Below are 23,291 nucleotides of genomic sequence, written 5' to 3' on the forward strand. Positions count from 1 at the left end.
ATGTATAGTTTTCTTATTTTAATTTAAATGAGGCTTTGATTTTTGGAACAGTATTACCTAGCTCTCCTCTTTGATTGGTTTTATATACTACAACTGCTGAATTTTCCAGTTATTATTTACATGTTTTTCATGGAGAGGCTATGCTGAAGTGGCTTTCAGATATTTTAAGTTCCTTCAGAAGGCAGCTAAGATATACATTATGAGCATAAAAAATGTTTTTCATCACTAAATTTTACCTTTACCCAAAATGTATTCCTGGAATAATAGCGGTTCTTTAATTATTTTTATACCCAAACCATTGTGTTAAAAGCAAATTTCTTTTTAAATAAGCACTTGGTATTCCTGAAGTTACATTATAACGTTTAAAGTTATCTTCTGTTTTTGAGGTGATCAAGCTTATAGCTCCCTCTGCGGTTGACCTAGTGAACGACAACGTAGCATAAAAATTACAAGGGAAAGCTTTCACTCGCGCGTCATTTACTCAAAAGTCAACAACAACAACAAAAATGGCGAAGCAAAAAGCTACCCCTGGAAAAACGGAAGTGTCACGTAAACCACTTCCGTCCAGAGGTCGAGTTGTTGCGCGCGCAGATTAAAGGTGTACGGTGAGTGCTTGGGGACAGAAAAGAATTGCGCTTGCGCGTCTATTTTCGCGCGAAAGCTGTTTTGGGCGCCTTTAGTGGCGGGCGGGGCTCCGGTATGTAATATTTGGACGCGGTCGGCAGGAGGCGCGCTGGGTTTGGTTGGCGGTGGCGGCGGCTGCGCCATTGGCGGGTAGGAAATGCCGCCAGATGGCGGTTTAGGATTGCAGCTCTACTGAGGTGCGGCCCCCAGCACCACCGCCTGTTCGTTCCGGCCCGGCTTGGCCCCGGCCCGCCTGGACCCATCTCCCGTGGCACCGTAGGATTCCCGGGGGCGCTGCCTCAGCTGAGGTAAAAGAGTTAGCGCGGGCGGAGGGAGGGGGAGGGCTCCGAGGCTGAGATCCAAGATGGAGGCGTGAGGGGCGGGGGCAGCGGGCCCTCGCTCGCTCACTCCCTTGTTCACACACTCGAGCCGGGCCAGCGGGCGGGAGTCAGAGGTGGAGGGAGGGAACGGTTGGCCGGGCGTCTCTCGCCTGAGGAGACCGCTCCTCGGCAGCTCCGTTCCCTCCCTGGCCCTGCCCTTTTACTTCCCCGTGGATCCGGGCGACAATGGAAGGGCGGCGGCCCCACGGGCTGCCTCTCCTCACTGGCCCTGGCGGCACCTCTTCTGGGCCGGGAGCCCGCTGCTGTGTGCCCGCCCCCATGCAGGGCCTGCCTTCGCCCGAGTGTTCATTCCTTGCTTCGTCTTGGCCGGGCGGCGGCGCTGAGCTAAAGGGACTCCCGTGCCATCTTCGCTCCCTCCCCGCCTTATGTAGCGTTGGCGGTGGCGGGAAGGAGGGGTTACCAAATAGTGGGGTGCTCGGGGGCGACCAAATAAACCGGCGGCTTCATTTCTTATTGCCAGGAACGTGAAAGCATCACCGTGCCGGGGAAAAGGCGGAAAGTGGGAGGCCATTCGGGGGTGGAGGTGACCCTTTTTGGAGAGGGGTGGTGGTGGCTGATGGAATTTGACGAGTTACCTAAAATGTTAAGATTGAGATTTTGATTTTGGAAGTAATAGCTCCCCGATGCTCCCCTAGGGTCTGGGGGAAAGGTTGGAGGTATTAGTTTTTAAAAGCTTTAAGGGACAAATCGTAGCAGGCAGTGGGGTTGATCTTAGCAAAGTTAAGAGTTCCTGAATGTTTGAGAAATGAGTGCTTGCTCAGTGGCCATGACAAAAAGTGTCTGAACTTTTTGCTTAGGGCTTTAATATGTATATACTGTGGCTCTTTTTGACTTAAGAATGTTCATAGATTCTCCTACAGGCACTGTACCAAAGAGTAAATGAGTGATAATGAGATAGGGAGCAATAAATGAATCCTATCAACAGCAGAGGTACAAGTTATAGGAAGAAAAACAATTCTATCCCTTAACTTCCGTGATAACTACAAGATACTATTTTTAATATTGCACAAGGCTTGGAAAAGCTGATGAGACAAGAAACTGATTGAAGAAACTTTGTTTTCAAGGTCTTTAATATATACTTTAAATAAACTTTTTTAAAAAACGTTACTGTGTACACAAGACAAACTTTCACATTAACAGCATGGCCTTGGCTGAGATTAAACGGAATTATGATTCAAGAAACATGTCAGAGATTTCTTGTTCATGCTTTAATATGTATTGGTACATAAATATATTGACATTGTCTGAAATTATTTTGATAAGCAATTTTTGGATTACCTTTATTGTAGTTTATGACCTTAGAAGATAGTGAAGTTATTTCCCTCCAGTTATTCACATCATCTGGTTAACATTTTCAAAGTTTTGACAAAAAAAGAATTGATGTGAGTGATTTTTCCCCCCAAGACTAAATTGTTAAATACTGTTAATAGTTCAGTATTTTTGAAAAACAAATTGCTTGTGACAGTATTATTGTGAGTAGCAATTAGTGAGATTACACTGAAAAGCGTAAGAATTAATATATTTCTTGTTCCATTAGAGTCATGTAACTAAGCTATTAAAACAAATACTATGTGCCTGAATAGTAATAAAATGCAAATTGTTTACATAATAACTGGAGTGATTTTGTTAAGGTTGACTTAATTTTCTTGGAAGAATAGTTTTTTACTTTGGAATAATAAATTCTAATTTCTCATGTTATGGTGTGATGACTTTTCAAGGATACAGGATGGATAATTTATATTATGGATGGACAATATGTTTGCAAAAACATATTAAGTGTTGCACCACTATCTTAAGAAAATAAGTCATTGAACTCAATATGATTGACTTAGTTATTTTCTTAGGATTTGACGATAATTTAAAATATAACTTATTTAAATGCTATGTGAATAGCATTGGAGATTTGATTAATAAGACTAATTTGCAAGTAGGCAGGCATAGGATTATGCTATTATCTGCTTGTTAAAATATCCTATTTATGATAACAAAGTCCTCATAAGTTGGCTTATATCTGGTAATTTTAAAAACATTAAAATAGCTATAAAAATTTGAAAAGCTGATAGGATAATTAGCTATTAGCATAAAATCTTTTAGGAAAATTCTAAATAAAGCAAACAAGCTTTGGTGCTCAGTTTAAAATTGTCCTATAAAGAACATTCCCTTAGATCTTTGGGAAAATAATTCTATGCCCAGGGAAAATATTCTAGGAATAAAGGAGCCACTACCGTGTTTCCGCAAAAATAATCTTATATTTTTTTGAACCCTGAAATAAGCACTTGGCCTTATTGCCATGCGCTCAAAAGCCCGATTGGGCTTATTATCAGGGGATGTCTTATTTTAGGGAAAACAGTATTAAAAGAGAATGTTCTTTGAAATCGATTTTAAGGTCTAGACAGAATCCCTTAGATGCAGGTAATTCTTCAAATTACTTAATTGCAAACTGCTTTAAGCATTAAAGATACTCTTTCTCACACACATGTACAGATACATATACATACCGTATTGGTAAATCACACCTGTCATAAATATATGCCAGTTGCCAAGCATCTGAATTTTGATCACATGGCCATGGACAATGCTGCAATAGTTGTAAGTGTGAAAAAAATAGTCACTAGTCACTTTTTTCAGTGCCATTGTAACTGAATGGTCACTGAACAAAAAGTTGTAAGTCACCTCTATTTTTAAACTACAAAAATATATATAGTAGTTTATAGCCAGGGATGAGGACAGTTGACATGCAGCAAGGACTGAGAAGTCCAAGGGTATATATTATACGGGTTTTACACCTTTCTAGAAATGTAGTAGCGACATATAGTATTGAGCTGAAGTTTCTGAATTGTTTGTAATATAGTACTCGGCTGATTTTGAACTAGTTATTTAAGATTGGGACAACCAGGAATTATAGGACTGCATAATGGGCAGTCAATACACATTTAAGAAAGAGTTACAAAACCACTTCTAGGCTTAATATCAGTATTCTTTTGTTATCAATAGAGGTGGCTAAGAAAGATTTATGGTGGTTACTAATTCATAAAACATGAGAAGCTAAAATGTTATAAAAATGCAGTTGGTTAACGTTAGTGTTGTAGTTAACGTTTAGTCTGTTGTGTGAACAGTTGTATGATTTGGTTCAGTTAAGGACAAGTTCTGACTTTTGTAATACAGAAAATTGGTATTACTCTTTCTAGTACTGTAAAAATATTTTCAAAATTCCTCTATGGAAATATAAGGCAGTAGCACAATATGTAAATTAAAATTTACAGAAAAATTAAAGCTAAAAACTTTGTTCTTTGGTAAAATAAGTTATTTGTACTATGTTTAAAAATATGTGGATATTACATTGAGCAGGCATTTTTAAAAGTTTTTAATAAAATCTTTTTAGCAGTAAATGAATTGCTGTCCACTCTTCTAAAACACCTGATTCTTTAAAGTTTTGTTAGTGCTCCTAGGAAACCTATAAGAATCATGAACAAACAAGTCATTAAAATTTTCTTCCTCTTAACTAAAAATGATAGTCCCTCACATTCTTGCAAAAATTGTACTCAGTATAAGAAATGAAATAAACTTGTGTAGCACTTAATTTTTGAGATCATTTGTGTGTATGGAGTGTGTGGAAACACAAATCACTTACATTAAAGACTACACAGTAAAAGACTAGTAATGGCAATAAAGTGCCTGAGGGAAGTTCTGAAGATTGTAAATACATGCCTTGATCCCAAAGGGTTTTTTTCCATAACTTTTGAATAGTTGTTGCTATATAACTGTAGGTATAGGGTTTTCCAAACTATGAAGTTTGGAAATAGGTTAAAAAATATTTTCCTAAATCTTTTTTCCCCCTCCAGATTTCTATATGTAAATGATTTCTCTAAGGCAGGATTAACATGAACGTAATTTTGGGCCAAAAGTTAACAGAAAACAGCCACATTCCTTCCAGATGTTTTAGAATGTGATGCCTATATGTGCATTATCAGTAGTCAGGCTTTCTGTGGTTTGCAGCGTATCTAATATATTTGAAGGATCTTAAGTTGTCTTTAGCCTCAAATATTAAGTTGTTGAAAATTGAGTTCCATAAATATGTTTTGATTTTACATTGAATTCTCTGTTTCAGTGTACTCTTGGGATTTAAGATTTTTTAAAATCACAAGAATTATTTTATGAAAAGTAAGTTTTTGTACAAGGTCCAAAATGATACCCAATCTCAGCATATACAGTTATGATAAACATAGCATTTAGTATGTTTAATGTTATATTAATTGGGCTACTGCATTTAAATTAAAAAAATAGTTATGCGTAAATAGAAATTCATAATGATGGGAAGTAAACATATATTCAATTAATATATGTTATTCTAGTCTGAAGATACTGCTTCTTATGGATTACAGGTACTCCTTAGTTAATGACCATTCATTCAGGAACCATTGAAAGTTATAATGGCATTGAACAAGGCAGCTGGTTCTCAAAGTTGTGCCTGTTGCAGCATCCTTGTGGTCATATGATTACAACCATTGCAGTATCCCCATGATCACATGATCAAAATTTGGGTGCTTGGCAACTAGCATGTATTTATGATGGATGTAGTGTCTGGGGTATGTGATGGCCATTTGAAATCTTCCCAGCTGGCTTCTGACGAGCAAATTCAGTGAGGGAGATTGAATTTCATGAATGAAAACAAATATACTGTATTTTTCGGAGTATAAGACGCACCTTTTCCCCCCAAAAAAGAGGGTGAAAATCTGTATGTGTCTTATATTCCGAATGTAGCTATGCCCAGCTTCTCAAACGGAGGTTTCAGAGGCTGAAAAAAGCATCAGAAACGGAGCTTCAGAAAAAAAGCCCCAAACGGAGCTTCACGGAGTTTAGGAGAAAAGCTCCAAATTGAGCTTCAGAAAAGAAGCCCCCAAATAGAGCTTCAGAAAAGAAGCTCCCAAACAGAACTATTTATTTGCAGTGCAAGTTTTCTGGAAATCCTTTCATACTCCCACTTCATTCAAAGGGTGTTCATCCCAAAGTGCATGGCTAAGTGTCTGTGCAGATTCTCAGTCATGCAGGTCATGGTTCCCTCAAAGGTGCTTTTTCAAAAGGCTATTGGGCTATATTTTTCCCTTGCAAGTTTCATCTAACAGCTACAGTGGTTCATTTAACAATTGGGGCAAAAAGGTCATAAAATCGGGAGAGACTCACTTCACAACCACCTTGCTTAGGAATGGAAATCCTGGTCCCAAATATGGTTGTAAGCTGAGGACAACTGTAATTTGTTGTTGCCATTCTGTTCTCAACCATTTTTCCTTCACTGCTTTTTACTTCTGCGAATTTCTATGGCATCTTTGCACTTAATATATGTTGATCATCCATGACAATCATTCTAGTAGTGTTTTCTATCTTTTCTATATTGCAGAACAAAGTAAATATGATTTTGTCTTTCTGGCAAATCTGTCATAAATGTTGCACGGAATAGTACTATTTTTAGGACAAAGAATGCTAATGCCAGCTCCCTTTCCTTTTCCCAGATATATTGGTATAATTTTGCTTTGCTTTGCTGCAACATTGATCGATAGGAACAGATAGGAGTGCAAGTTGACAGGTTCTCTACTTTTGTCTTGATGTACCATAATTCTTAGTTGCTTAAAGCATATGTGTTGCAGGAGCAAATGAAGGTTTGATCAGTATAACATACAGTATAATGAATCACAGGTTATCTTACAAAAACACTTAATGAAATTATATTTCATGTTGTTCATAGAATTCACGATTGTGTTTATGAGGCTTCATCAGTTCTAAAAGCAGAATAGTGTACAACAATTTTCTAGATGTATATTATAGTCATGTAGAGAGTTTGATACCTGAGGTCAGTTTGAATTTGATTCCCCCTGTTCTCCCACCACACATATAGCATATAGCTCACATTTTGAATTTAACATATAAAATTGTCCCTTTCTTCAGTAAAATTAATGTCCATTCATTATAACTTTAAAAATGCTTGCTTTATATTCTGCCAGTGATCTGAACGCTGGTAATACTGTGTATTTATATCAAATTTGTCGCCCATCTCACAGTTCAAAGTGACTTTGAGCAGTTTACAGCAAGATATAACTCCCAAATACCTAACCATTATAATTATAAAAACAAATTAGAATTACAAACATTAAAACAAATTAAAAACAAGAGTTTGGAGGGAAGAGATGTGGGTATATAGTGCAATGTGATGCGGTATTGTACTATACGCTATGCTATGCTATGCTCTAGACAGGGTGGATTTGATTTAAATCAAGTTTATAATTTCATAAACTTGATTTTAATCACTAGTAAAAAGGCTTGATTTAAATCAATTCAATTTAAATCATAATTTTTAAAGAGCAACTGTCATCTCTGTCCCGCAGCGGCTTCTCCTCTGACCCGCTGTTGACTCACCACAGTCCTAATATTGCAGAATATACAGCCTCATGCTACATAACTAATCTCCATTTCATGCTGAATAAACTAAATTATTAATGTATCTTAAATAGAAAACTATCTTTAGATAGATTTTTATTCCAAAAGCATTTTATTAAAATAAATTTGATAAAAAATAATCCGATTTAAATTAAAAAATCCAATTTAAAATTTAAAAACAACCATCAATATTTATCCACCCTGGCTCTAGACTAGACTAGACTGAAAATGAATCCTAATTTGGAGAAAGTGGTTAAGGTTAAGCTGTAGTGGCTCAGAAATCCATATGAAGTTATATTACATTTAAGACTTTGCTATACTATTTTTTTAACTATTGAGAAATCGAAAAATTCTTCTATTTTGAAGAACAAACGTTTTCTTTGTAAAGTGAAAGGTATGAAAAACATGCCTCTGGAAAATAACATTTAATTAATGGTTGGTATGGAGTAATTAAAAGTAAAGGTAAAGTCTCCCCTCGCACATATGGTTCATGACGGGGAGGATGGGGAGGAACAGACTCAGACTAAATCCCACCAAGACCGAGTGGCTGTGGATGCCGGCGGCCCGATACAGTCAGCTAATTCCATCACTGACCATTGGGGGCGAACTATTGGCCCCCACGGAAAGGGCTCGTAATCTGGGCGTCCTCCTGGATGCACGGCTGTCTTTAGAAGATCATATGATAGTTGTCACCAGGGGAGCTTTTCATCAGGTTCGCCTGATCGCCAGTTCGCCCCTTTCTGGATCGGGCTTCCTTATGCAGTCGCTCATGCCCTTGTTACATCCGCCTGGACTACTGTAATGCTCTCTACATGGGGCTCCCCTTGAAGGGTACCCGGAGACTCCAACTGGTCCAGAATGCGGCTGCGCGGGTGATAGAAGGAGCACCTTGTGGCTCCCGTGTAACACCCCTCCTGCGTAGTCTGCACTGGCTCCCGGTGGTCTTCCGGGTTCACTTCAAGGTACTTGTTATCACTTTTAAAGCGCTCCATGGCCTAGGGCTGGGATATTTACGGGACCGCCTACTGCCACCATTAACCTCTCACCGACCAGTGCGCTCTCACAGAGAGGGCCTCCTCCGGATACCGTCAGCTAAACAATGTCGGCTGGCGGCCTCTTGGAGGGCCTTCTCTGTGAGCCCCTCTGGAACAGGCTCCCTCTGGGGCTTCGCCAACTCCCCGATCTCAGGTCCTTCCGCCGTGAGCTGAAGACGTTGCTGTTTCGAAGAGCAGGACTAGCTTGAACGTAGTTTTTAAATTGGGATTTTTAAAAAAGGGGTTTAATTGAGGTTTTAAATTTGTATTTAAAAGTTTTAGGGCATCAATTGAATTTAACTGTCTATTCTTTTAGCTGTTTATATATATTATATGTTTTCTGTTGTTTTTTGTCTGTGAACCGCCCTGAGTCTTTCGGGAGATGGGCGGTATACAAATATAATAAATAATAATAATAATAATGACTAGGGGGGTGGTGCTCTATTTCAAAGCTGAAGAGCCAGCGCTGTCCAAAGACGTCTCTGTGGTCATGTGGCCGGCATAACTAAACACCAAAGGCGCATGGAATGCTGTTACCTTCCCACCAAAGGTCCCTATTTTTCTACTTGCATTTTTTACGTGCTTTTGAACTGCTAGGTTGGCAGAAGCTGGGAAAAGTAACGGGAGCTCACCTCATTATGTGGCACTAGGGATTTGAACTGCTGAACTGCCGACCTTTTGATTGACAAGCTCAGCGTCTTAGCCACTGAGCTGTCGCCTCCCCTTAATGGAGTAATTAAGTGACAGTAAATAAATAATCTAAAATAATCTCCAATTTTGTAAATATATTACCAAATTTTTGTTCTAGTTTATAGGCGACCCATGTTCTAATTAGTGTTAAAATGTATCTGAATACTAGGTGACTTTTATATTAGTGGGAAAATTAGATATCACTTCATTTCAGTATAGCTTGCTCTTGCTAAATATATTTTTAGATCAAGCTGTTATTTTGAAGAACAAACGTTTTCTTTGTAAAGTGAAAGGTATGAAAAACATGCCTCTGGAAAATAACATTTAATTAATGGTTGGTATGGAGTAATTAAAAGTAAAGGTAAAGTCTCCCCTCGCACATATGGTTCATGACGGGGAGGATGGGGAGGAACAGACTCAGACTAAATCCCACCAAGACCGAGTGGCTGTGGATGCCGGCGGCCCGATACAGTCAGCTAATTCCATCACTGACCATTGGGGGCGAACTATTGGCCCCCACGGAAAGGGCTCGTAATCTGGGCGTCCTCCTGGATGCACGGCTGTCTTTAGAAGATCATATGATAGTTGTCACCAGGGGAGCTTTTCATCAGGTTCGCCTGATACGCCAGTTACGCCCCTTTCTGGATCGGGCTTCCTTATGCACGGTCGCTCATGCCCTTGTTACATCCCGCCTGGACTACTGTAATGCTCTCTACATGGGGCTCCCCTTGAAGGGTACCCGGAGACTCCAACTGGTCCAGAATGCGGCTGCGGGTGATAGAAGGAGCACCTTGTGGCTCCGTGTAACACCCTCCTGCGTAGTCTGCACTGGCTCCCGGTGGTCTTCGGGTTCACTTCAAGGTACTTGTTATCACCTTTAAAGCGCTCCATGGCCTAGGGCCGGGATATTTCTGGGACCGCCTACTGCCACCATTAACCTCTCACCGACCAGTGCGCTCTCACAGAGGGCCTCCTCCGGATACCGTCAGCTAAACAATGTCGGCTGGCGACCTCTGGGAGGGCCTTCTCTGTGAGCCCTCTGGAGCAGGCTCCCTCTGGGGCTTCGTCAACTCCCGATCTCAGGTCCTTCCGCCGTGAGCTGAAGGCGTTGCTGTTTCAAGAGCAGGACTAGCTTGAGCGTAGTTTTAAATTGGGATTTTTAAAAAGGGGTTTAATTGAGGTTTTAAATTTGTATTTAAAAGTTTTAGGGCATCAATTGAATTTAACTGTCTATTCTTTTAGCTGTTTATATGTATTATATGTTTTCTGTTGTTTTTGTCTGTGAACCGCCCTGAGTCTTTCGGAGATGGGCGGTATACAAATATAATAATAATAATAATAATAATGACTAGGGGGGTGGTGCTCTATTTCAAAGCTGAAGAGCCAGCACTGTCCAAAGACGTCTCTGTGGTCATGTGGCCGGCATAACTAAACACCAAAGGCGCATGGAATGCTGTTACCTTCCCACCAAAGGTCCCTATTTTTCTACTTGCATTTTTTACGTGCTTTTGAACTGCTAGGTTGGCAGAAGCTGGGAAAAGTAACGGGAGCTCACCTCATTATGTGGCACTAGGGATTTGAACTGCTGAACTGCCGACCTTTCGATTGACAAGCTCAGCGTCTTAGCCACTGAGCTGTCGCCTCCCCTTAATGGAGTAATTAAGTGACAGTAAATAAATAATCTAAAATAATCTCCAATTTTGTAAATATATTACCAAATTTTTGTTCTAGTTTATAGGCGACCCATGTTCTAATTAGTGTTAAAATGTATCTGAATACTAGGTGACTTTTATATTAGTGGGAAAATTAGATATCACTTCATTTCAGTATAGCTTGCTCTTGCTAAATATATTTTTTAGATCAAGCTGTTATTTTGAAGCCATAGTGACACTTACTTTTAAATAAATTTGCTCTGCCTCTCTACATTTATTTCATCATAATTCTTTTACAGATTGCAGACTGAGCTTTTCCATACCTGCCATTTCAAATGATATGTGAACATTTAGAAAACATTTATTAACTCTTAGGGGAAAATTGTTATTAGCAGCTGTGAACCATAGAATACGATTTAAATACATTGTTGTGCATAATTTTAAGTGCTTCCCTATTCCTTCATTTTTAATAATTTTTTTTTTGAGCGGAGGCTGTCATGGCTCAATAGCAAAGCTATGATCTGCTCATAAAAATCTCAAATTTAATCCCAGGTTCAGTTTTTCATTTCTAAAAAGGAAAAATCTTTGACTTACAACCATTTGTTTAGTGATCATTAGAAGTTACAACAGCACTGAAAAAAGTGATTTATGACTAGTTCTTGCACTTAAATTGTCTTAGCATTGCCATGGTCACACAATAAAAATTTGGGCGCTTGGCAACCAGCAAATATTTATTATGGTTGCAGTGTCCTGGAGTCATATGATTTCCATTTGCTACCTATTTAACTAATTTGCAACAATTAAAGTCAGTGGTGAAAGCTGGGTTCTCTTAACAACAGCATGATTCACTAAATATCTGATTTGCTTAACGTCCATGACAAAAAAGGTAAAATTAAGCACTTTGCTTAGGGAAATTTTCCCTTGCTGAGGGAAAATTCTGATCCCAATTATGATTATAAGTGTGTAAGATTGTAATAGGACCAAATGTATTGAAAAGACCCATGTTTGAAATCCTAGGGAACTCATTTATATTCACTGCTTTATTTCGATTATGCAAGTAGTTCTTGATTTACACCCATAATTGAGATTTGGATATTTGTCCCTAAACCATGTTGTTGTAAAGCACAATGTCATGTGACCACATCACTTACAAACAGAAATTCTGGCACTCCTCATTGGGGTTAACCAAATTCCACTGATCCTTAGCTGGGAACCCGATGCCAAGCCATTCTGGGATTGGTACCTCCAAGCCCCACACTTACACACTCTGGGATTGCTTGTCACAAAGTGGCTGAGATGCTTCTTGGCATACCTTGGCTCTGGAACTGCAGGAAACCCCTGAGGTGCAGTTCAGCATGAATATGCAGCCAGGAAGCATGGTGCAAAGCTACAAGGGTATAGGGAAGCCACAACTCCAGGCCATGTATAAAATATATAACATAGTTAACGTACATTAAATAGCAACCTTTCTTTTTTATATTTTTTATTATCTTGTGAGGCATTTTACTAGCTATCTAGGGCCTTATTTGGCCTATGGGCTGCAGGTTGGATATGCCTGGTTTAGACAATAGATAGGCCAGTAGCTTTGTTGATGTAATACTGATTTCTAAATGCTTCCTGTTTAATAAAGATATTAAATACTACCATTAATAATAATTTTATCCCCTTTTTTATATATAACTCAAGGAAGTGAACCTACCTAATATTTCTGCCTCCTATTTTCCCTACAATGATCACCTATGAGTTGGGATGGACTGAGAGTTAGTGACTGATCCAGTGTTGTCCAGCTAGCGCTCATGCTTAAGGCAGACCTAGAAATTATAGTTGACAGTTTCTTGGTTTCTAGAGCAGCACCTTAACCAGTACATCAAAGTGATTGTGATTTATGGTTGTCCAACATAGTTAATTTTGTCAGATAAGTATATTTCATTTTCAGAAGATAACCATAAGTGTTCCTTGGCAGAGCTGTAAGGTTTACAGGATCTCTACATGTAACAGAAATGTTCTATTGCAAATGCAGATAAATGAGACTGAGCAATATTTTTTAACACCTAAAGTGGATGGGACTTTGTAATACTTGACATCTGAGTGAAACGTGAAAAGAAGATTGCATCTGGTAAAAAGCCATCTGCATACTATGGTATACTTCTGACTAGTCAGCTTTTATACCATAGATAGCTTGGTTCCTGCAGAGAAAGGGCTAATGAGAAGAAACTGACATTTTTAGCCATGACTGAATAGCAGTTCAGTAGTTTCAGAGTCAAAAGGCCCAGCCTTCAAACAGAGAAAAGACTTTTTTTAGAGGGGCTTTCTTATAATAAGGAAAAGTTCTTACACAACGAAACAGCAGGAGAGACCTTTCTGGTTTCTATTTGTGGCTGAGAAAGATCACATGTTGCTCTTTAACTCTCTCACTATATAGATACCACAATTGATGTAAATAATCCTACTTTTCTTTTTCCTTTTTCGCCTGAATCATTGAGTCCCACTGTTCCTTAAACTGGGGAATCATTATAGAACCAAGAAGGTCTTAGTTTTGTGTGTAGAATATTACATTTTATTTATATGGGTCCCGCTACAATTCAAGATATTGAACCAAATCCATAATCAGATCTGGGGTCCACTTTTAATAAAGGGGTTTGAAGGTTAATATTTGTTTATTGAAAGTGTTGTTTTCTTTTATAAATTAAAATTTGGTAGAATAGAAGTTATAGCAAATCACTATGATCAATGTGGATGCATATGTTACAATGAGAACATGATGAGTGAGAAGAAGGTGTGTCATATTTGAAACAGCATTTTGATTTCCTGTGTTTATTATTGTAAGTCTTATTGAACAAGTAACTTGAAGAAGCAACAGTGAAATACCAGTTAGGCTTTAAGTTGTTGGTGGGCACTGTAATATTGCATTCATATATTTCTTTTTATTTACAGAACTTACATGACCACCTATTTTATATCATGATTCTAGGCAGCTCATTATAATTATCACCCTATCTAACCTTAATAGGACAGGCATATACCCCTCAGAGTCCTGCAAGTACCTTGGCTTTGTACTATATAGGGCTTTAAATATAATCAGAGCCTTGATTAAACACTACACTAATCCATGTTATGTAAACTTATAGATTGAGATTTATGGACCATAATTTTAACTATATAAACTCAGCTTATATGTCCAGGGATTGTGTCTTATTTGAAAAAAAAGTTTGATGTAGGTATGTGAGGAAGGGAAGACTTTCGTTAGAATGGGAATTCATCTTTCAAATTTAGTCAAGTATGAAAGAACTGTGCAAATTACAAAATAAATAGTGATATAAATATATGATTAGATACAATTAGAATTGTATCTCTTATGTACTTAAAAATGCATTGGAAAGTGTAGATTTAAGTGCAAAAATAATGACTATCTTTTAGAACAGAAATAAAATGTCTTTCTAAATTTTGGTATAGAATGCTACTAAAATGGAAAAGAAAGATTTACAAAAAAGGCATGGTATATATATGAATGGTGGAGAAATAATTAAATGTTGAAATTGTTCTATGTACCAAACAAAATTTTAATTGTGTGCTACTAGGTTGGAGTGGGCAATTAATTTCCTAATGGGCCATGTGAGAAACTAGGACTGTTGTGGAGGGCCAAACCAATATAACCTTATTTGATGTCCTCAAACTGTCACCTCAACTCCTCACGCAGCTCCAGGTGAGGGGCAAATGCTGTGCAGGTACAGTAAAGTGCTTTCTCTCCTAGCCCTCCTGCAGCTGCCAGCTGCCTGGTGACTGCAGAGCCAGATCCACCTTGACATCTTCTCCGAGTCATGTAAGAATTGTAGGTAAAGTCTAGCACTTTGAATTTCACTTGGAAAAAAACTTGGTAAACAGTGCAGTTCCTGCAGCAGTGAAATTAGGTGACAGTTCCATGACTGTCTGGTGAGCACACAAGTGGTCATATTCTGTACCAGCTGAAGTTTCTGGATATTGCAATAATCCAAGTACAAATGGATAAAGATATTAGTGAATGGCACATCCTGTTCTAGAATAGGATATAATTTGTGCAGAGTGAATCCAAAGTTCTCTTGGATTCAAGGATTATTAGCGCTAAAGTTAGAGTCATTGTAGAATTATTTAACCTCTGAAACAATAGCTGTTCCATCTTGATTGGTTTGTATGTACACTGCATCTCCTGCTAAGCCCTGGGCAGAGATATACAGCTGGGTGACATCTGCACCTAATAATATCTCATCTTGAGCTAACTATTGCTTTTTTTCATTGGGTTTAACTGGAAGAGAGAAATGGGAGAAAACTCAGCTCAGTGGTAACCCATTTTGGAGTAATGTAGGCTTTATTGTGTCCTCTGCCCTCCAACAGCAGTCAGCCATTTAGAATTGATTTGTAGAGAAACAAGCCAAAGAGTTTCTTGCTATTAGAGAAACTATATTGAAACAACAATTTGTTTCCTATGTTGGAAGCCTGGTATCCTTCTTTTGCTCTTGAAGAAATTTTAGCTGAAAGGAATATGAGAAATTGGGTTATGCATTCTTATAAGATGCAAAGGCTGATTTCATTTCATAGAATTCCCCTAGGACAAGCTATTTGAAAGTCCACAGGCAGAAAATGAATCTTAAGACTGTTGACAAAAATGGGATTTCAGGAAAAAAATGATTTGAGGTTAGCATCTTTAAGTAAGTTGCCCAGCAGTCAGTAATCCAGAATATTTTGTGTTCAGCACACAGATTTTGCATAGGTTCCTTGTTTTTCCACAAACTGACAGAATGAGAACATTAGCAAAAGAAAACAACATTTGAGTCCTGCTGTCCAAGAGAAAGGTCTTGCTAGAGAAACTCAAAAAAGTCTCCCTGGTTCGTATCCTGAAACATGCATAAGCAATGAACAAAAAAAATATAATCCTGACACAGATCCATGTTTAGGGGATTTTTTTTTAACACTTGAAGCCCTAAAACAACAGAAAATTTGCAGGAAAAAGGCCAAAGTGACAAGTTCAAACAAGTCTCATGGAGTTTACAAGGAATGTAGAATATGGACAGATTATACAACGCAACATAACTAAATTGGCCAGAACCTTTTGAATTTGAAATTGTGTTCTGAAACCACCAGAAATAATTGGATAGAAGGAAATGCATAGAGTGCAGTAAACATGAAAGGATAACCAATTAACATGGCATGCTAGCTTTTGCTTTGTTTAAAAAATCCATTCTGTCAAAAACCCAAAAAGATATACAGGTGATTAATTGTTTATTGCTTGCCTTGTGCAGCGACCATTTGAAGTTACAATTGTGTCAAAAAAATAACTTTGCAGTCAGTCCTCACTTTTACAACCATTGTAATATCCCATAGTCATGTGGTTGCTATTTACCTGCTTTGCAGCTGGCTTGTAAATAAGCAGAGTTAATACAGAAGGCAGAAGTAAAATCATACTTCGAAGTGACATGATTTTTTGGCTTTTATATCACTTAACTGAAGAGGAAATAAGATTGTAAACCCATCATGGTGAAGTGATTTTTCTCTTAGCCAGTTTTGGTTGGAGCTGCTGGTCCCAATTGGAGTTGCTAAGCAAGCACCATTTGCAATGGACAGTCAATCCAGCATAAACAACTTTTTTTGGGGGGGAAAGAGACATAATGTAGTTAATCTACTGAATTTGCTACATATACATTATATGCCATTATATCCTGTTCGTTCAAATTGTCTTTGAATATTAAGATTGACTTCTAAGACATCCTGAGACACAGGAACATGCACAGAATGCCCCCAAGCTTAGAAAGTCAATCATAAAACTCTACTCTGCACTTTCATTCAACATTGCAATATAATTAGACACATGTATATAAACTGAAGCCCAGTAATGCACATTACCTCTTCATTTAATTAGCATCCTATATTTTTTCCATCAACTTGCCTTCTTTTAAGTTTATACATATAACCCATCAAAATATCCATATTTACCATTAGCAAGAATCCTTAAAAGAAATAACATTAAATGCTTTCAAGTGATGGGGTGTTTTGTCTTACCTTGGGATTGCTACTAGCCAGAGCATTGTCCTTGTGTCTTGTGTGACATGTGATGTACACATATGTTCTCCATTGTGGTGGAGATAGCATCCAGGAATGGGTTGTCCTCATCTGTTAGCTGATTGTACTGAGACTGTCAGAGCTGTGAAGACATACCTCATTACCAACGGTCCCCAGCTTTTGACTCAGTCTCTGCTAGGAGAGATGTGTTTTCAATTACTCCTTACGATCTTCAGCAAACAGAGATCATTGAACAGATATCACCCAGCTGGCTCCCGGTCTTAGCTGGTGGAGCTGTGGGCTTTATACCAGCGTGGAGAGCTTTCAGCTCGACCCCACTGAAGGCCAGATTGGTGCGTCAGATTGCCAGGAGGTAATTCTGACGGGTGAGCATGAATGAGCCTAGCTCAACATTGCCACCCCTGAGGCAAGCAAAGGTTGGAGTTTTTACTGCTCCTCAGTATTCCGGCTTGGTGTGAAGGGTTTAGCTTGACCCTGCCATAAGCTGAGAGAGTGTGCAGCGCTCAGAAGCAAGTGCGACTATCGGATTGATCTCCCTGTGCTCCAAGCCCCTTCAAAGCAGCTGCAAAGCCCCTTCGCCTCCAACAGTTTGCGGAGGCAGACTGAGTCCCTGCTCGGTTTCCGAGCATACTCCTTGGCACCAGGCATTTTGCCGCACTTACATCAGTGGTTCCCCAGCAGGGAGAGTCTGCTTATTGGAGCCTACAAAATGGAGCAGCGGCTGCCGCGACTAGCAGAGAACCCGCAACTCAAAAAGAGACCCCCGCCTTTCAGGCTGAGACGCCGAACCCTGGCAAAGCTTCTGTACCAAAGTCTAGCGAAGAGAGCAGCCTCAGAGCATGAGGTTCAACTGGGCACCTCAAAGGAGGCCTCCAAGGATGAGGAACATGATGCCAGGTGGCTCCAGAAAGCCCTGGACTGCCAAATCGCCAAAGGTCAGAGGGAAGTGGAGTGGCTGGGCAGGGTTCGGCCCCAAGGGAAGAAACCTGTCAGTTCTCCTAAACAGTGGAACTGTTTAGGAGAGTCCTCTGAGTCGGTATAAAAATTAAATAATTAAATAATTATTAAACTGGCAGCCAGGCATGGGTTTACTCTGTCTGATAGCCAATGGGACCGAGTCTGCAAGTTGACAAGCACCTCTTCCTCTTGCTTCCCAGCTTTCAGACTCGGTCTTATTGGGGACAGACGTGCCTTTTCAAGCTGCTCTCTTGCTAGCAAGTGTGTTTCTTTCTAATCAACGGTTCCAGCAAGAAGGGCATCATAGTCCGATACCGCTGAAGGCTGCCTTGCAGTGTTAATATCGAGAAGGCTCCCAGCTGCTGATTGAACCTTTGGTCCAGCATGAAGAGCGATCCAGCCCGTCCTTGCCGAAAACCGCCTTTGGGGCGCGTAGATCAGGAAGGGCGCTTGCCTGGATCGCTCCCTTCCTTCCCAGCGTGAATGGCCTTGGCCGGAACTCACTGAAGGCCACCTTGCAGCGACGTCCCTGTGATCGGCAGGGCGTCTATTTGGCGCTCCTTTGCTCTGCCCGATCGCCTTGTCTTGGGGCCAGAGCTTGCATTTCTTTCCCTGCCACATGGACCGGGAGCGCCTGAGAATGCTGACAGACTGGAGCCGGTAAGATTGCTCCATAGCCGGACTCGATAGGCCCCGCTCTACCATCACCGGAATGCAGACATTGTTCCCTTGGGCTCTGGGAGGCTGTGGTCAGGGACTGGCCTCCCCTAACGGTCCCCACATACTTTTGTCTGCTCCAGGCCTTAGCGCACTGTAGAGAGCCTTCTGCCTCATGGATTTTAGAGGCCTAGTTTCTGCCTTGCCTAATTCAAGATGGCCACCGCTTCATCCAAGCGGTCTGGCAAATGAGGCCGGCCGGCAGTTCCCGTTATTGAGCCAAGCGCTCAGGTGGAGGCAGGCCCCTTGGGCTCCAAGGGCCCCGCTCAGGGCAGTCCACCTAGCCCTACATTCCTTTCAGGAGGTGGTCAAGGGCCAGAACATCTTGATCTTGACAGACAATGTGGCCGCCAAGGCCTATGTGAACCGCCTTGGAGGGACCCACTCCCGGCACCTCATGCAGGAAGCCGGGCAACTGGGCCTCTGGTGGAGACTCATTTGAGGTCGATTCGGGCCTTTCACATATCGGGGATGGTGAACGTGCAGGTGGACTGGCTCAGCAAAGCTTCAGTAGACCACAGGGAGTGGTGCTTGCACCCGGATTTGTTCAGGGATCTCATGGCCCGTTTTAGGGTCCCAACGATTGACCTGTTCACCATCTGGGACAACCACCAGGTGGAGAGATTCTTCACCAGATTTCTGGGGGCGGAAGGCGTGGATGCCCTATGCAGCCCTTGGCCTCTGGGGTGGCTTTCCTCCTTTCCTCCTCTGCCTCTAATTCCCAAGGTCATCCAGAAGATGCTGGAGGAGAGGGCGGAGTTGATTCTGCTGGCCCCCCATTGGGCCTGGTGTCCCTGCTTCGCGGACCTGGTGGCCCTTTTGGTGGCTGTTGTGGTCCGTCAGCAGCCTACAGTGCTGTCAACAGAGTTGGTCAGCGATGAGGCTGAGGTGAGGCCAGGGCCATCGGGAAGTGAGGTGCGGACGCCAGAGCCTCCAGAGACTGATAATAGTAAGAGGAACTGGAGGAGCCTGTTCCTAATGCATGCATGAGTAGAGCTGCCAAAATGCAAGAGCTGCTCATCTTCAGATCTGGTACCTCAAAGTATAGCCATGGTGTCTAGCACTATTAGTAAAAAAAAATATAATAGCAACTCTTTGTTTATAAATCTAACCAATTGGTGGCAAGATTAATTAAAAAAACAGGGAACGCCAGTATGACACTTCAGATTGTAATTCTGTAGTGTGAAGTTTTCATCCTTCAATCTGTTTTTAGTCTTTTATTCCCAAATTTTCTTTGCTTAGGCAAATGCCTGTAAGAATTTCCAATGTCTTGAACTCTTGAACACAGCTCAACAAAATAAAATAAAAAAAACCTTCAAAGAGAGATACTTATCTGATCCAAAGAAATACTTTTTTTAACTGTACAGAAGAATAAATCCAAAAGGTGATTTAGAAATGAGGAATGCTGCTTCTAGTGTCCAGTGTTTGGTTATGTTGCAGCTGTGGGCTTGCTGAAGATCTCCAATCCTCTTCCACTTCAACTCGCAAGGTGATTGAGGAAACCTCAGTTTCCACAATCTACTCACAGCTACAATCTGAGAGATGGGTTAATTCCTCCTTCAATCTGAAGGAAGAAAGAATTTCCCCTGTTGTGCAGGAAGGAAAAGGAACTGGGATGTTGTCTCCAAGATCATTAGAGGCATCTAAACTGTCGTTTTCCACACTGGAAGTTTAATGCATAAACTTCTGTTAAGCATTTTATATCACCATCATAGTTATTTTCACTCATTGCATAGAATGTTAAATAATTTTTGATTCTCTATTGAAGAGCTTCCTGTAATAGATTATTAAATGGGACTACCTGTACCACCATAAATGACTGGTACAGGTAGTCCCTGACTTATAACCATTCATTTAGTAACTGAAGTGGCAATGGCACTGAAAAAAGCCAAAGCAAAGAAAATTTGGGAATAAAAGACTAAAAACAGATTGAAAGATGAAAACTTCACCTTGAAGTGGTTCCTCCTACCCTACCAAAGGTCTGGCAAGAGCAACTCACCCACCAAGGTTTGGGTTCCACGCAAGATACTCCAGTCCTTCCAGTGGTGGATGTTACGGGCCATGACAAAGGGATGTGGCTTCAAGGAGTCCAGCCACCTGACTATCACAACAGATGGCAGTCTCTTCGGCTGGGGAGCTCACTTTCAATCACAGATGGCACAGGGACAGTGGTCACAGGACGATCTGACAGACAACATCAAATGGCTGGAGCTCAGGGCAGTCCATCTGGCCCTCATATCATTCCAGAACAAGATCTCTTGCCATCATGTTCTCATTCTTTTATAAAGATTTTTATTTTTTAAAAAAACAAACATAAACAGTACATTTTTTCTGAATAGAGTATTGATCGAGTTAAAATTTACAGCTTATAACATAAGTACTTCCCAAATATAATTTATATATTTCTATTTCTGTCATAATATTCTTTTTTTCCTATTTTTTCATCTCTACTTAATATTTAATTTATAATCAATATTACAATCTCCCCTAACCTCCAATTTCATTCTTATTCCCCCCCCCCCGACTTCTCAGAACAAACACTCTCCAAAAATATTGGTTCTTGAATATTTTGTGCCCATTTTATCATACAATCCTTTATTAAATCCCTTTCAGAGTCTATTTCTATCAACACATTATACAATCTCTTTATATGTGCCTGAGTTTGATTTATAATTTGTTTTACCAAGTTTTCTTCATTCTGCATGATACCAATTTTCTGGTCTTCTTTCCACCTAGCTCATAATTGCCCATATTGGAACCAAGTATAGTTTCTCCCTTCTTCTTTTAATTGTTGCAAGGATTTTAATTGTAAATTACCTCTCTCAAAATATAAAAGTTCTTTATAAGTAATCATTTCCTGTTTCTGTTCTATATTTATATTCTGTATTGCATGCCTGGGGTTTGCCCAAATAGGAATTTTATAATTCAACTTGTAATAGTATTTCTTCCAGACACTCAGAAGAGCAATTCTTAACACATGATTCTTAAAGGCTCTATCCAGTTTTTTATCATACAATAAATATGCATGCCATCCATATAGTAAATCATAACCTTCTATATTCAGAATCCTTTCCTCCGTTAGGTTAAACCAATCACTTATTACCGAAAGAGCAGCTGCTTCATAATATAATTTAAAATTGGGCATTTTTAAACCTCCCCTTTCCCGTATGTCTTAAATTATTTTCATTTTAACTCTTGCTTTTTTACCTTCCCATATAAATTTATTAATTCCAATCTGCCATTCTTCCAAATTTTTATCTTTCTTAATTATTGGTATCATCTGAAACAAAAATAAAAATCTGGTAAAACATTCATTTTAATGGCTGCTATTCTCCCCAATAATGATAATTGTAATTTTTTCCAACCGAGCATTTCCTTCTGAACTTTTTGCCATAATACCTCAAAGTTATTCTTACACAATTTCACGTTTGAAGAAGTAATATAAACCCCTAGGTATTTAACCTTTTTTACAATTTCAAATCCTGTTGTTTCCTCTAATTTTTCTTTCTATTGTGTAGTCATATTTTTTGTTATCACTTATGTTTTATTCTGATTTACTTTAAACCCTGAAACTTTTCTATATTGATCAATTATTTCCAACAAACATACACTTGAGTTTATAGGATTTGACAAAATAATCACCAAATCATCAGCAAACGCTCTCACTTTATACTCATGTTGTCTAATTTTAATTCTCTCTATCTCCTTTACCTCTCTTATTTTATCCAGTAATGGCTCCAGAGTTAGAATAAACAATAATGGTGATAGGGGGCACCCCTGTCTTGTTTCTTTCGCAATCTTAAAAACTTCTGTCAAACTACCATTAACTATTAACTGTGCTGTTTGCTCTCCATAAATCGTTCTAATTATTCTCATAAAACAATCTCCAAATTGCATTTTATCTATTAATTTAAATAAAAATTCCCAATGCAGGCGATCAAAGGCTTTCTCTGCATCCAAAAAAATAAATAAATGCTGCAGTATGAATTCTTTGTTGCAGAACCAACATTAATCTATTCGCTATTATTTTAGCAAAAATCTTATAATCATTATTCAAAAGTGAAATCGGCCTATAATTCCCAGGTTTAGAGTAATCCTGTTCTTCTTTTGGTATCAATGAAATAAAAGTAGTTCTCCATGATGGGGGTATTCCCCCTCCTAATTGTATCTGATTAAATAATTCCTTAAGTGGACCTACTATCTCATTCTGTAAATTTTTATAATAAATTGCTGTAAGTCCATCTGTACCGGATTTTTCCCCCCTTTTTAATTGGTTTATTGTCAAAATAATTTCTTCAGAAGTTATAGGGCGATTCAATTCTTCCTTTGTTCTAAGGTTAAACCTTTAACCTTGTACTCTTTCAAATATTTATCAATATCCATGTTTGTATCTTTTACATATAAATTTGTATAATATTCTAAAAAAGCTTTTTTAATTTTATCCTGTTGATATCTATCTTTACCTTTATATTCTATTTTTTTCTATAATACGTGCTTTTTTGTTTTTTCCTTAAGATATATGCTAACCACCTACAAGGTCTATTTGCATTACAAAAAGTATTATGTTTAGCATACTGTATGTTTGTTGCCACCTGGTCTGCCATTATCATATTAAATTGACTCTGTAGTATCTTTATTGCATCTTTTAGTTTTTGATTATGTGGATTATGTATTAATAATTGTTATTTCTTTTGCATTTCCTCTTCTGAATACCTACGCTGTTTTTGTTGTTTACT

General features: G+C 39.3%; 1 protein-coding gene across 2 annotated transcripts in view; it reads left to right on the forward strand.

The window, feature by feature from the left end:
- Positions 1-580: 580 nt before the first annotated feature.
- Positions 581-23,291, forward strand: part of STAG1 (STAG1 cohesin complex component) — a 205,295-nt gene continuing 182,584 nt past the window's right edge. Inside the window, exon 1 of one of the 2 annotated variants that reach the window (XM_058189328.1) lies at positions 581-605. The gene's annotated coding sequence lies outside the window, so the exon portion shown is untranslated. Of the gene's footprint in view, positions 606-669; positions 933-23,291 lie in introns of those variants that run through there. The other variant, XM_058189325.1, reaches the window with a different exon arrangement.

The sequence above is a fragment of the Ahaetulla prasina genome, chromosome 6 (assembly GCF_028640845.1).
Source record: "Ahaetulla prasina isolate Xishuangbanna chromosome 6, ASM2864084v1, whole genome shotgun sequence".
Lineage (NCBI taxonomy): Eukaryota > Metazoa > Chordata > Lepidosauria > Squamata > Colubridae > Ahaetulla > Ahaetulla prasina.